This window comes from Oryctolagus cuniculus, chromosome 1, assembly GCF_964237555.1.
Source record: "Oryctolagus cuniculus chromosome 1, mOryCun1.1, whole genome shotgun sequence".
Classification (NCBI taxonomy): Eukaryota; Metazoa; Chordata; class Mammalia; order Lagomorpha; family Leporidae; genus Oryctolagus; species Oryctolagus cuniculus.
The window spans coordinates 41,037,810-41,050,868 of NC_091432.1; positions in this window are offsets into that span (position 1 = coordinate 41,037,810).

Below are 13,059 nucleotides of genomic sequence, written 5' to 3' on the forward strand. Positions count from 1 at the left end.
TTTGGTGTTTGGCAGAAATGGAGTTTTCTGGATCATAAGATGGAGAATATTGAGAACATTCTCATTTAAAACCATATTAAGTCAATTAGTACCTTATACAGCCTAATAGTTTTAAAAAGTAGCTATATTTAATGACCATTTACCTATCAGTTGTCTACTGGCTAAACATAGACCCATATGTCCAAATAGTTATTAATTATCACAACTCCATTGTCTAATATTTATCTCAAACTGGACTAATTTGACACCGAACTCCTCATCTCCCCTTTATGGCTGCTTTACCTAAAATGTTCTAATATCTGGAGCAATTCCTACTTTCTAGGTAAGACATACAATTTTTATTTATCTCTTTCCTCAGTGCTACTTTCCACTCCATCATATAATTATATATTTTATTTTTTTAAAATATTTATTTATTTATTTGAAAGGCGGAGTTATACAGAGAGAGGAGAGGCAGAGAGAGAAAGAGGTCTTCCATCTGCTGGTTCACTCCCTAATTGGTCACAATGGTTGGAGCGCTGCCATTCTGAAGCCAGGAGCCAGGAACTTCCTCTGTGTCTCCCATGTGGGTGCAGAGGCCCACGAACTTGGGCCATCTTCTACTGCTGTCCCAGGCCATAGCAGAGAGTTGGATTGGAAGTGTAGCAGCCAGGTCTCAAACCGGCACCCATATTGGATGCCGGTGCTTCTGGCCAGGGCATTAATCCTCTGCACCACAGTGCCAGCCCTACAATTCTATATTTTATACAGTGAAATATATCAAGATTGTAACTATTTGTCACTGTTCTTCATCTCCACCATTACCACTCTGCTCAAGCTACTGTCACCTTTTCTTATGATCACAATGACCTGCTAATTATTCCCACTGCACCTACATTGGTTTTTATGGAGGGTTGTTTTTCTTTTTTTTTTTTTAACTTTTATTTAATAAATATAAATTTCCAAAGTACAGCCTTTGGATTACAGTGGCTTCTCCCTCCATAACTTAACTCCCACCTGCAACCCTCCCATCTCCCACTCTCTCTCCCATCCCATTCACATCAAGATTCATTTTCAATTATCTTTATATTCAGAAGATCAATTTAGTATATACTAAGTAAAGATTTCAACAGTTTGCACCCACACAGAAACACAAAGTGTGAAGTACTGTTTGAGTATTAGTTATAGCATTAATTAACATTGTGCACCACATTAAGGACAGATCCTACATGGGGACTAAGTGCACAGTGACACTTGTTGATGACTTAACAATTTGACACTCTTGTTTATGGCGTCAGTAATCACCCTAGGCTCTTGTCATGGGTTGCCAAGGCTATGGAAGCCTTTTGAGTTCACCAGTTCTGATGTTATTTAGAGAAGGTTGTAGTCAAAGTGGAAGTTCTCTTCTCCCTTCAGGGAAAGGTACCTCCTTCTTTGATGGCCTGTTCTTTCCAGTGGGATCTCACTTTCATTTAGGTCATTTTTTTGTTTTTGCCAGAGTGTCTTGGCTTCCCATGCCTAAAATACTCTCATGGGCTTTTTAGCTGGATCCAAATGCTTTAAGGGCTGATTCTGAGGCCAGAGTGGTGTTTAGGAAATCTGCCATTCTATGAGTCTGCTGTGTATCCCACTTCCCAAGTTGGATCTTTCTCTCCTTCTTAATTCTGTCAGATAGTATTAGCATACACTAGTCTTGTGTATATGATCCCTTTGACTCTTAGACCTATCAGTGTAATCAATTGTGAACTGAAACTGATGACTTGGACTAGTGAGATGGTATTGGTACATGCCACCTTGATGGGATTGAATTGGAATCCTCTGGCACGTTTCTAACTCTACCATTTTGGGCAAGTCCGATTGAACATGTGCCAAAATGTACATCTCCTCTGGAGGGTCATTTTTCACATAGCAGCTTGAGAGAGCTTGTCAGTCCTTCAGCCATGTCCATTCATATTTTTGACCACATTCAGTAAAAAAGAGCCAATTTTTTAAGTGTCTACAAACAAGGCTCCAATTAACCCCAAACCTTTTTCTGTTATTCCTCTTCAAGCTTGTTCAATTCACATAACAAAAGATTCTTTGTGGTTTTTCAAGCTTAACAGACGTACTGCAACCAATGTATGTTATAATTTCTACCACGTAACGTTTTCTTTCTCAAATTATCTTTCTGTTTTCATATTCCTTTCAGACTTTGCTAAAATGTCACCTTATCATTTCTGGAAACTCAGCACTCTGTCTAAAATCTCCTCCTGTTTCCAAAATCTATTATCAAAATTTCCAATTTATTATTCTCTGTAAAACATAATCATGATTCTATCAATGTCTCTTTTATTTATTTATTTGGACAGTCAGAGTTAGACAGTGAGAGAGAGAGAGAGAGACAGACAGAAAGTTCTTCTTTTTCCTTTGGTTCACCCTCCAAATGGCTGCTATGGCTGGCCCACTGCGGCCGGTGCGCTGCGCCAATCCAAAGCCAGGAGCCAGGTGCTTCCTCCTGGTCTCCCATGCGGGTGCAGGGCCCAAGCACTTGGGCCATCCTCCACTGCCTTCCCGGGCCACAGCAGAAAGCTGGACTGGAAAAGGGGCAACCTGAAGAGAATAGGTGTCCCTACTGGGACTAGAACCCAGGGTGCTGGCACTACAGGTAGAGGATTAGCCAAGTGAGCCGCAGAGCTGGCCCTATCATTGTCATTACTGTATATTTTATTTGTGTTTATTTAATAATTTTGTATTACACTCAAGAATTTTACATTATCATCTTCTGAGATCCAATAGAAAAATAGAATCACAGAACCCATGGAGATCTGTAGAATCAATATGTTCATTTGAACAAAATCTCTATTGTATTTGTCTTCACACTGAAGTTTAAAAACTACTGCTCTGGTCACATCATGAAAGTTCATACAGGTATCATTAAGCAATGAAATATTCATTAATATTCCTTAAAGAGGTGTATAAATGGATTCCACCCGTACTAACAACTTGTAATTAATTGAATTTCACACTCATACTTACCTAATTATTACTTTGTCCAATAGATATTGAGCATGTTATAAATTGCAGTGTAGTCTGCACTACATTTATTTATTTATTTATTTTTTTAAATTTTTTTGACAGGCAGAGTGGACAGTAAGAGAGAGAGACAGAGGGAAAGGTCTTCCTTTTTCCGTTGGTTCACCCCCCAGTGGCCGCCTTGGCCAGCGTGCTGCGGCTGGCGCACCACAATAATCTGAAGCCAGGAACCAGGTGCTTCACCTGGTCTCCCATGCGGGTGCAGGGTCCAAAAACTTGGGCCATCCTCCACTGCGCTCCCGGGCCACAGCAGAGAGCTGGACTGGAAGAGGAGCAACCGGAACAGAATCCGGCACGCCGCCCAGGACTAGAACCCAGTATGCCAGCGCAGCAGGTGGAGGATTAGCCTATTTAACCGTGGCGCCAGCCTGCACTACATGTTTTACAATGTGCAGCAAACCTTTAACAGGAAGAATAGAAAGTAAGAAATTATGATACATCATGAGATAGATGTAAAAGGAGCATTAATTGATCTTGAGACTTGTTGATTTTGATGTAAGATATATTCCCATATGGTGCACTGAAAAAAAATTATAAATTTTCAACTTCTAAATGAGCCTCAAAGCCTTTCATAGTAATTTCCATATTGTTCTTGGTAAAGATTTAAAACTATAAACTTACAACCACTGGAGTTGAGAAATGTATGAAAATATATGATAAAAGAAAAAGAAAGAAATTCATGTTGAAATATCTAAGTGCAAAATTAGCTAACCTGCAGAAAGAAAATGTTGAATTCAGCCTAGGTAGATATTTATTGCTTAACATGTTCAAAGTTGAACCTAATTATCTCATAAATAACTAAGCATAAAAACACGCAATGATCATCTTTAGCCAAAGTTAGAGCAGCTGAAGAAATGGAAATGAAGAAACATATCAATGGACTTGTTTTGCAAGCTGAAAATCTGCCATTTTTATTTCAATTAGTGAGCATTTCATACTTTTAAAATTTTTTTATATCCAGCAAAGCTGCTTATCTTGGCTTTCGCTGATTTTCCATTATTTTTTTCTGAACGGTTTTTAAGACTAGTTATTTTACGTCTTCTTTTTTTCAAGATTTATTTATGTATTTGAAAGGCAGGGTCACAGAGAGAGAGAGGGAGAGAGGGAGATCTTCCATCTGCTGATTCACTCTCCAAATGGCAGCAACAGATGGCGTTGGACAGATCTGACCAGGAGCCAGGAATTTCTTCTGGGTCTCCCATGTGGGTGCAGGGTCCCAAGGACTTATGTCAACTTCTACTTCTTTCCCAGGCTATAACAGAGAGCTGGATCAGAAGTAGAACAGCCAGGACTCTAAACAGTGCCCATTGTGGGATACTAGCATTGTAGTCAAGGACTTTACCCACTATGGCACAGTACAGGCACTTCTAGCTTCCTCTTTACACTGGGAATAAATTGTCTTCCATTTGGAATGAAAGTAAGTTGCCTTCATTGGCACCATCACTTTGTCATGCTAAAATTTTAGAAAAAAATTTTCTACCACTAATAATAAATGCCACCTTTCAAAATTATAAGCTTATTCAAATTTATGAAAATTTAATTAATTTTGGGGAAATGACTGAAGGATGCATTGTTAAAGTCCAATGTTCTCAATACGTTGTTTGAAAATTTGTAATTACATTTTGTTTGGTGTTCATAATCATTGTAGAATCATAAAATTGCTTTGAAAAAGTGTAAAATAGAATGAAGATAAACAAAAACTTGTAGACTTAGCAAAAATTCAAAAAAAATAAAAAGTAGAAATTTATCTAGTAAACCACTTTGGACTGTTGCAAGAACTCAGTTTCTTAAACAGTCAACAGAAATGACAAACTTAGACTAGCTCAGGATGCAGTAAATTCGAAGTGCAATTTGCATGACATATTTTATAGTATAGAGAAATTTCTTACTAATGTGGCCTCAGCTTCCTCCTATCAAAAATGAAGAATCCGGCCTCTATTATGAACCTCTCACTCATTTAACATATGGGTGTGAGAAGAAGAAACATGTAAAACTACTCTGAAAATATGGCTTGAACAATGTAGATTTCACATGAGGCAAAATGTAGCAACATGTAAAGGTAATGTTGCAGACAACTTGTGTTGATATTCCTTCAAATTGCTCATGGTTACACTTGATCTTAGCCAAAAGGCTGAGAAGCGAGGATGTGGGGAAAAAGGGACACTAACCCACTGTTGGTGGGAATGCAAACTGGTAAAGCCACTGGAAGTCAGTCTGGAGATTCCTCAGAAACCTGAATATAACACTACCATCCCACTCCTTGGAATTTACCCAAAGGAAATTAAATTGGCAATAAAAAAGCTGTCTGAACCTCAATGTTTATTGCAGCTCATTTCACAATAGCTAAGACCTGGAACCAACCTAAATGCCCATCAATGGTAGACTGGATAAAGAAATCATGGGACATATACTCTACAGAATATCATACAGCAGTAAAAAACAATGAAATCTGGACATTTGCAACAAAATGGAGGAATCTGGAAAACATCATGCTGAGTGAAATAAGCCAGTCCCAAAGACAAATATCATATGTTCTCCCTGATTGGTGACAACTAACCGATCACCAAAAAGGAAACCTGTTGAAGTGAAAAGGACACTATGAGAAACAGTGACTTGATCAGCCCTTGTCCTGACTTAGGCCAACTTAATATTTTATCCCTTTTAGTATTTTTCTTTGTTCTACTTAATACTATTGGTTGAACTCTGTAATTAACACACAATTGTTCTTACGTGTTTAAATTTAAATGAAAAGTGATCCCTGTTAAACATAAGAGTGGGAATAAGAGAGGGAGGATATTTATAATATAAGACATGCTCAATCGGACTTGCCCCAAATGGTAGAGTTAGAAACGTGCCAGAGGATTCCAATTCAATCCCATCAAGGTGGCATGTACCAATGCCATCTCACTAGTCAAAGTGATCAATTTCAGTTCATAATTGATCACAATGACAGGATTAAGAGTCAAGGGGATCACATAAACAAGACTAAGTTCTGCTAATACTAACCAACAGAATTGAAAAGGAGAGAACGATCCAACATGGGAAGTGGGATACACAGCAGAGTCATAGAATGTCAGATGTCCTAAACAGCACTCTGGCCTCAGAATCAGTCCTTAAGGCATGCAGATCTGGCTGAAGAGCCCATGAGAGTATTTTAGGCGTGGAAAGCCAAGACACTCTGGCAAAAACAAAAACAAAAACAAAAACAAAAGAGCTAAATGAAAGATCTCTGTGAGTGACATCCCAGTGGAAAGAACAGGCTTCCATAGCCTTGGCAACCCATGACAAGAGCCTAGGATGATTACTGATGCCATAAACAAGAGTGTCAATTTGTTAAGTCAACAACAGGAGTCACTGTGCACTTAGTCCCCATGTGGATCTGTCCTTAATGTGTTGCACAATGTGAATTAATGCTATAACTAGTACTCAAACAGTACTTCACACTTTGTGTTTCTGTGTGGGTGCAAACTGTTGAAATCTTTACTTAGTATATACTAAATTGATCTTCTGTATATAAAGATAATTGAAAATAAGTCTTGATGTAAATGGGATGGGAGAGGGAGTGGGAGATGGGAGGGTTGCGGGTAGGAGGGAAATTATGGTGGGGGAAGCCGCTGTAATGCAAAAGCTGTACTTTGGAAATTTATATTTATTAAATAAAAGTTACAAAAGAAAAAAAATACTCATGGTTTCACTATTCTGACTTTTTAGAAAAATATAACTTATAAAGCATTACAATCATGTACTCCATCACTTATATTAAAAAGAATAGAAAATTAGCCCCATGGATGCCATGTTTGCCTAAAGTTGCACCACTACTCAGTATGCCTCAGGAATCTCAGATATTTATTCAAACATTATTATGGGTGTTTCCAGACTGGTGTTTTTTATGAGGTTAACATTTAATTTGGTGGACTGAATAAAGCGAACTGTCCCCCTCCATGGTAGATGAGTCTCATCCAATCGGTTGAAGGTTTGAAAAATTGAAACTAAAGAAGACCCTCCTCTGGATAAGTGAGAACTCCTCTTGCCTGACTGCCTTCAAGCTGAAACATTAGCCTTCTCCTGTCTTCAGTGTCAAGCTGAAATATTGCTGCTGCCTAAGTTCCATGCTTGCTTGCTTTCAAACCGAAAATATAACATCAGCTCTCCTTGCCAACCCACCCTGCAGATCTTGGAACTTTTCAGCTCCCTTAATTGCATGAGCCAATTTTATACAATACATTTCTCTATATATATCATCTACCCATCTATCTGTCTATATTCTTATAAATATATTTTATAACATTTTCCTCCAGCTATCTGTCTAAAGAGGAACAATTTAATATATTCAAATAAATATATGTATATATGAAAGAGGACATATTTATAAATCATTATGTCTATACTATACATTTATGTGTGTATATATATATATATATGTTTCTTATTTTGGTTCTGCTTTTTTAAATTACCCTGAATAGCACAATAATTAAGAGAGAACCATAATTTTGATTTTTAGATTTATTTTTGTCTATCATGCCACCATTCTATTACCTTCCATTAATTTCTGCAAAGAAACTGTTTGATGTGATAGTTCCCCTTTCCAACGTATAATTATAACAGGTTGTCTAAAAACAAACAAACCAAAAAGCATCCTGTTGACCTTTACTTATTCTAGGATGAGACTAGCCACAGAAAATCATGCATAACATTGAACAATCTCTCCTCTTGAAATCTCAAACTGTTTCCTGCTCTCTTGCAATCACGGGTTACCAATACACCTGAATGCCAATTTGACCATCTACTCTGCTTCCTGAACTTTCTCCTTATTTCATAACAATTTAGTAAACTGTCTCCAACTTAATATTTAAATCTACTGATGCATTATTTTTCTCAATATTTTCTATAGCATTTTCTCTTGTATTCGGATATTTCACTTATGTACTAAATCATTTTATATTTTTGATCGTGTTTGGGTGTTCCATGATAATTTCTGTACACATTGTTCACTGTTGTTTTGATTTCGACATTTATCTTTGAATTTTCTTCAGGTTTAGTGATTCTTTTTTGTTTTTTTGATTGTTAGTCACCTAAATATTCAATTTCCCAATACTTAGTAGAATACCAATAGCATAAGAAATGTTCACTATCATTCACGAATAGGGAAAGAGAAAAATTAAATTTGAAAAAACTTTATTTAGCTTGGCAACCTAATTTCTTTATTTTTTAAAAATTTTATAAATATAAAGAGAACAGATTTTATGTGTTCCATAGGTGCAATTCCAAGAAGACAACCACACTTGTTGTAGTCCCCTGCAGCCCTCCAAACCCCATTCCTCCTGCCACTGTCTCCATCAGTTTTTGGAGGTATCTAATTGTAATCCACTCTATAGTCACAAGCTTAATTCACTACTAATCATAATGTTCCACAAAATACAATATACTTTTAAAATATTTAAAAATGGAGCTTTTCTAGAATCTTGTATTCTAGGTGGATTCCAGTTATATATATTTTTTTCTAATAATCAGTTGCATACTTTTAAAAAATTCAATAATTACTAATAATATAAACTCAATTGCATAATGATACAACAGAGACAATTCAGTCTAATCCATTAAGCTTATAAAATCAATAATTACACTTTCCAAAAATATCTGTAAAGGAATATTAGTTCCTTAAATCAGTCAAATAATAAGGATTTTGTAGTCATGCTTCAAAAGGAAATATTGTGTACACTGCCTACTTTACCCTCATTCCCCCTTTCCTTGAGTGGCCTCTATCTGTCTTCACTTATTAGTGATTCTAAAAATCCTGTGGGGATGAAATCTACTTGACAGAATTTAAGTCAGAATGTTCCTGATTGCTGTAACTCTTGAATCTCTTCTTTGCTATTATACATATACTACCTCTTCATGAACTACTTAATATGTGGCAAAGGCTTCACCTGGGATATAGTTAGAAATGCACATCTCAGGTCTCACTGTGGGCCTACTGTATCATAATCTGCATTTTAATAAGTTAATCAGTTGGAAAGCATGGCTGATTTACTATATAACTTCCTAAATCACAATTATTTTAAACCACTGTTTATATTACCTTGCTTCTCATGGCTCAGTCCCAGTCACAATGTTAGGTAGCGTCTGTGGTCTCATAATGCTTCCAAAACTGCAATATCCTGAATTGGTAACTTTAGTACTCACTTATGCAAGGAAGGAGTTTATCTTCCAAATCTAAATTATTTCTTCTGTACACAGAGGAAAGGAAGTAAATGTGAACTCTTCATACACAAATGATCAGTTCTTAAAATCATATTTTTGCATTTCCTATCTGCCTGTTTCCATGGAAAACAGTGTAAAGAAACAGTGATTTCAATTAATCCATTTCTCTAGTGAGGATGAGGGAGAAGATACTAAGCTTTGGGTTATTTCATGGTACAAATTTGCATTCCCAGTGTCTCATCTCTACCCTCATTGGCTGAAGAGTATTTTTTGCTGCGACATTGACATGTTGTAGTTGGAGAATTTTCCATAGCTGCATTTCTCAGCATGAAATATCTGTCTCAAGAAATACTAAAGTTAAGCTACATACTCTAATAAAAAAAATCCTCTTTAAAGGACTTAGACTAGTTAAGGTGGGATTAGCTGTTTTGATTTTTGTTTTTGTCTGTCTGTGTGTTTGAAATAATAGACCTGACAGATTGAGAAACCAGTAGTTTTCTTTCTCAATATTTTGAAAGTCAATCATTTTTTTGTCTTTAAATGAAGTACACAGTAATTGTTTGTATGTATTAAATGACGTATTGAACACTGTTAGGAATACAGTAGAGATGAACAAGTAATTATGGATAGATTGATGGTAATATTGCTATGCATTCTCTAAAGATCTTTTTTTCAGCTACAGTGACATCTGCCGTATTGTGAAGTAGAAAACGTTAGAGCCCTTTTTCTGCCCACCTCCAATGAATCCATTGTTCTTTTATTTTATTTTTTATTTTTTGACAGGCAGAGTGGACAGTGAGAGAGAGACAGAGAGAAAGGTCATCCTTTTGCCATTGGTTCACCCTCTAATGGCCACCGCGGCCAGCGCGCTGCAGCCAGCACACTGCGCTGATCCAATGGCAGAAGCCAGGTGCTTCTCCTGGTCTCCCATGGGGTGCAGGGCCCAAGGACTTGGGCCATCCTCCACTGCCTTCCTGGGCCACAGCAGAGAGCTGGCCTGGAAGAGGGGCAACCGGGACAGAATCCAGTGCCCTGACCAGGACTAGAACCTGGGGTGCCGGCACCACAGGAGGAGGATTAGCCTATTGAGCCGCAGCGCCGGCCCCATTGTTCTTTTTTTAAAAAGATTTAATTTATTTCAGTAGCAGAGTGACAGAGAAAGAGAGGGAGAGTCTGAAAGAGAAAGAGATCTTCCATCTACTGGTTCACTCTCCAAATGTCCACATTGGCCAGGGATAGAGCAGACTAGAGTCAGGAGCCCTCTTATGGGGGAGACAGGGGCCCAAGTACTTGCACCATTATCCGCTGCCTTTTCAGGGATATTAGTAGGGAGCTGAACCCACTGTTTTAATAATTCATAGACAAATTCCCTTAGTGAAAAAGTCCAGAAAGGAACAGAAGGCAGCTGCACTCCCAGGAAACATGAAACCAGGGTTATTGAAGCCAGGAGAGATATTTGGGACAACTTATTTCCAAAATTCTTACCACAGGCACAACACCATATGTTTGGAAAGAGATCATCAAACTTACTATTTTTTCAAGGTGAAAATAGTGATCCAGATATTCAGACCCCCATTCTTGCCTCAGAGACTCCCCACAAGACTAGTTTCTGTCAGTCTTAGAAATAAAGGGGAAAATCTTCCAGATTTTGGGAAGCTCTTTTTCATAAATCATTTTTTAAAAATTATTGATTAATATGTGTTCATTTTCCTGGAGTTAAGTGCAATAGTTCAACACATACACACAGTGCAGACCAATCAAACCAGGGAACTAGCATTTTGATTTTCTTATCTTTTTCTCTGTGTTTATGATTTAATTTAGAATTTTTAAGATGGAAAGCATCCCTTCAATTATTAAAAAAACAGATCTAAGATAGAAATGAAAGTTTTGTCGCTTACATGTGCTGGAGGTACATGACAAGCCCAGAGGCTATGCACACAGAGAGAACATGGAACATAAGCATAGAGGGAGTGAGGGGCACTTGCCTTTGTTGGAGCGCAGGCTGCAAAAGATCTTTTAGGGAGCAGTGGTGTGATTGAGAAGTTTATAGCAACAGGCACAGAATTTGAAACAAACTGATGTGAAAATGTTTTTTCACAAAGGAAGTTATCTTGAAATGAGACCCTACATTATACCTCCAATGAAATAATATTCAGGCTTTCAAAATAAGATTTTGAAATATGTGAAAGCATGGATGAAATTCTAAGAGAATCAGTCAGTAACAGAAGGACATCAATCCACTTATATGTGGCATATAAAATAGTTGAATCCATAGAAACAAAGTGTTGAATGAAAGTTTCTAGGGGGTGCGTGCAAGGGAAAAGGGAAATGGTCATTCAGTAGAGATAGAATTCACATTACTTGATCTGAAAAAGTTCCAGATATCCACTACACAACATTATGGTTATCAATACTCTACTCTGAACTTTAATTTTTGTAAAGAAGGCAAACTCCACTGTAAGTGTTCTTTTTTTATATTTATTTATTTATTTATTTATTTTTGACAGGCAAAGTGGACAGTGAGAGAGAGAGACAGAGAGAAAGGTCTTCCTTTTTGCCGTTGGTTCACCCTCCAATGGCCGCCGCGGCTGGCGCACTGTGGCCGGCGCACCGCGCTGATCCGAAGGCAGGAGCCAGGTGCTTCTCCTGGTCTCCCATGGGGTGCAGGGCCCAAGCACTTGGGCCATCCTCCACTGCACTCCCTGGCCACAGCAGAGAGCTGGCCTGGAAGAGGGGCAACCGGGACAGAATCTGGCGCCCCGACCGGGACTAGAACCCGATGTGCCGGCGCCGCAAGGCGGAGGATTAGCCTAGTGAGCCACGGCGCCGGCCTGTAAGTGTTCTTAACACAATTAAATAATTTTCCAGAAAAATCTTAAAATTTTGGCAAGAGAATTGGCGAAATAGCTCTAAACCTTTTTTTTTATTTCACTACAATTCCTTTATATCTCTAATAGCAAACAAAAACTATCTAGAAGTTTTTGTAGCTTTATTGCAGACATTAAATTTCCCATTTGCTGCTTACGAAAAAGTCAATAAAGCCATGATGTTTCAGTAAATTCATAAAATTTAGTGTCCAACTGGCCTATTTGCTTTTCAAAAAAGAAATAATAAACAATATATCATACTTTTATTTTTCTGACAGAAAACTATTGACTACTGTTCACTAGCACTTACAATGAAGTAAACAATACATAACTGGATAGCATCATGATTGCATGATATTCTTGGTTTTTCCTGGTTCCTGCTGAACCAGTATCCCAAGCACTAAAGAAACTGTGCCTATGCGTATGGAGTGAGTTGGGGTAAAGAAAAAACACTCAGGTCAACAATTTAGATGACAGTATTTTGTTCACTCATTTATGCCTGAGGATCTTTAACTGCCAGTATCTCTAATTATCTGTTATTTCCATCACCCCCAAGTATTAGACATTTTATAAATTGTGATCTTTTTTGGACACAACACAGGTATTTAAAGTTTATATAAAGCAATGATCTGCTAAAGGAATATTTGCCCATTTAACCAAGTTTTATTTAGCTTATTGAAGCACACCAAAATTTTCCTGTTTTCCTCATCTGGGTGGGTAAGTTGTTAGCTGCAGTGAAAATTTTCTTTCCAGGAATATTTCAAATAAACTGTTGCATTTATATGACTATAGATATAGGTATAGGTATAGGTATAGGTATAGGTATAGGTATAGGTATAGGTATAGGTATAGGTATAGGTATAGGTTCCGATACAGTTTCTTTTAAATTTCCAACTTCAACTACTCAGGTAACTGCAGGGTCATTATTTAATTTGGAAGG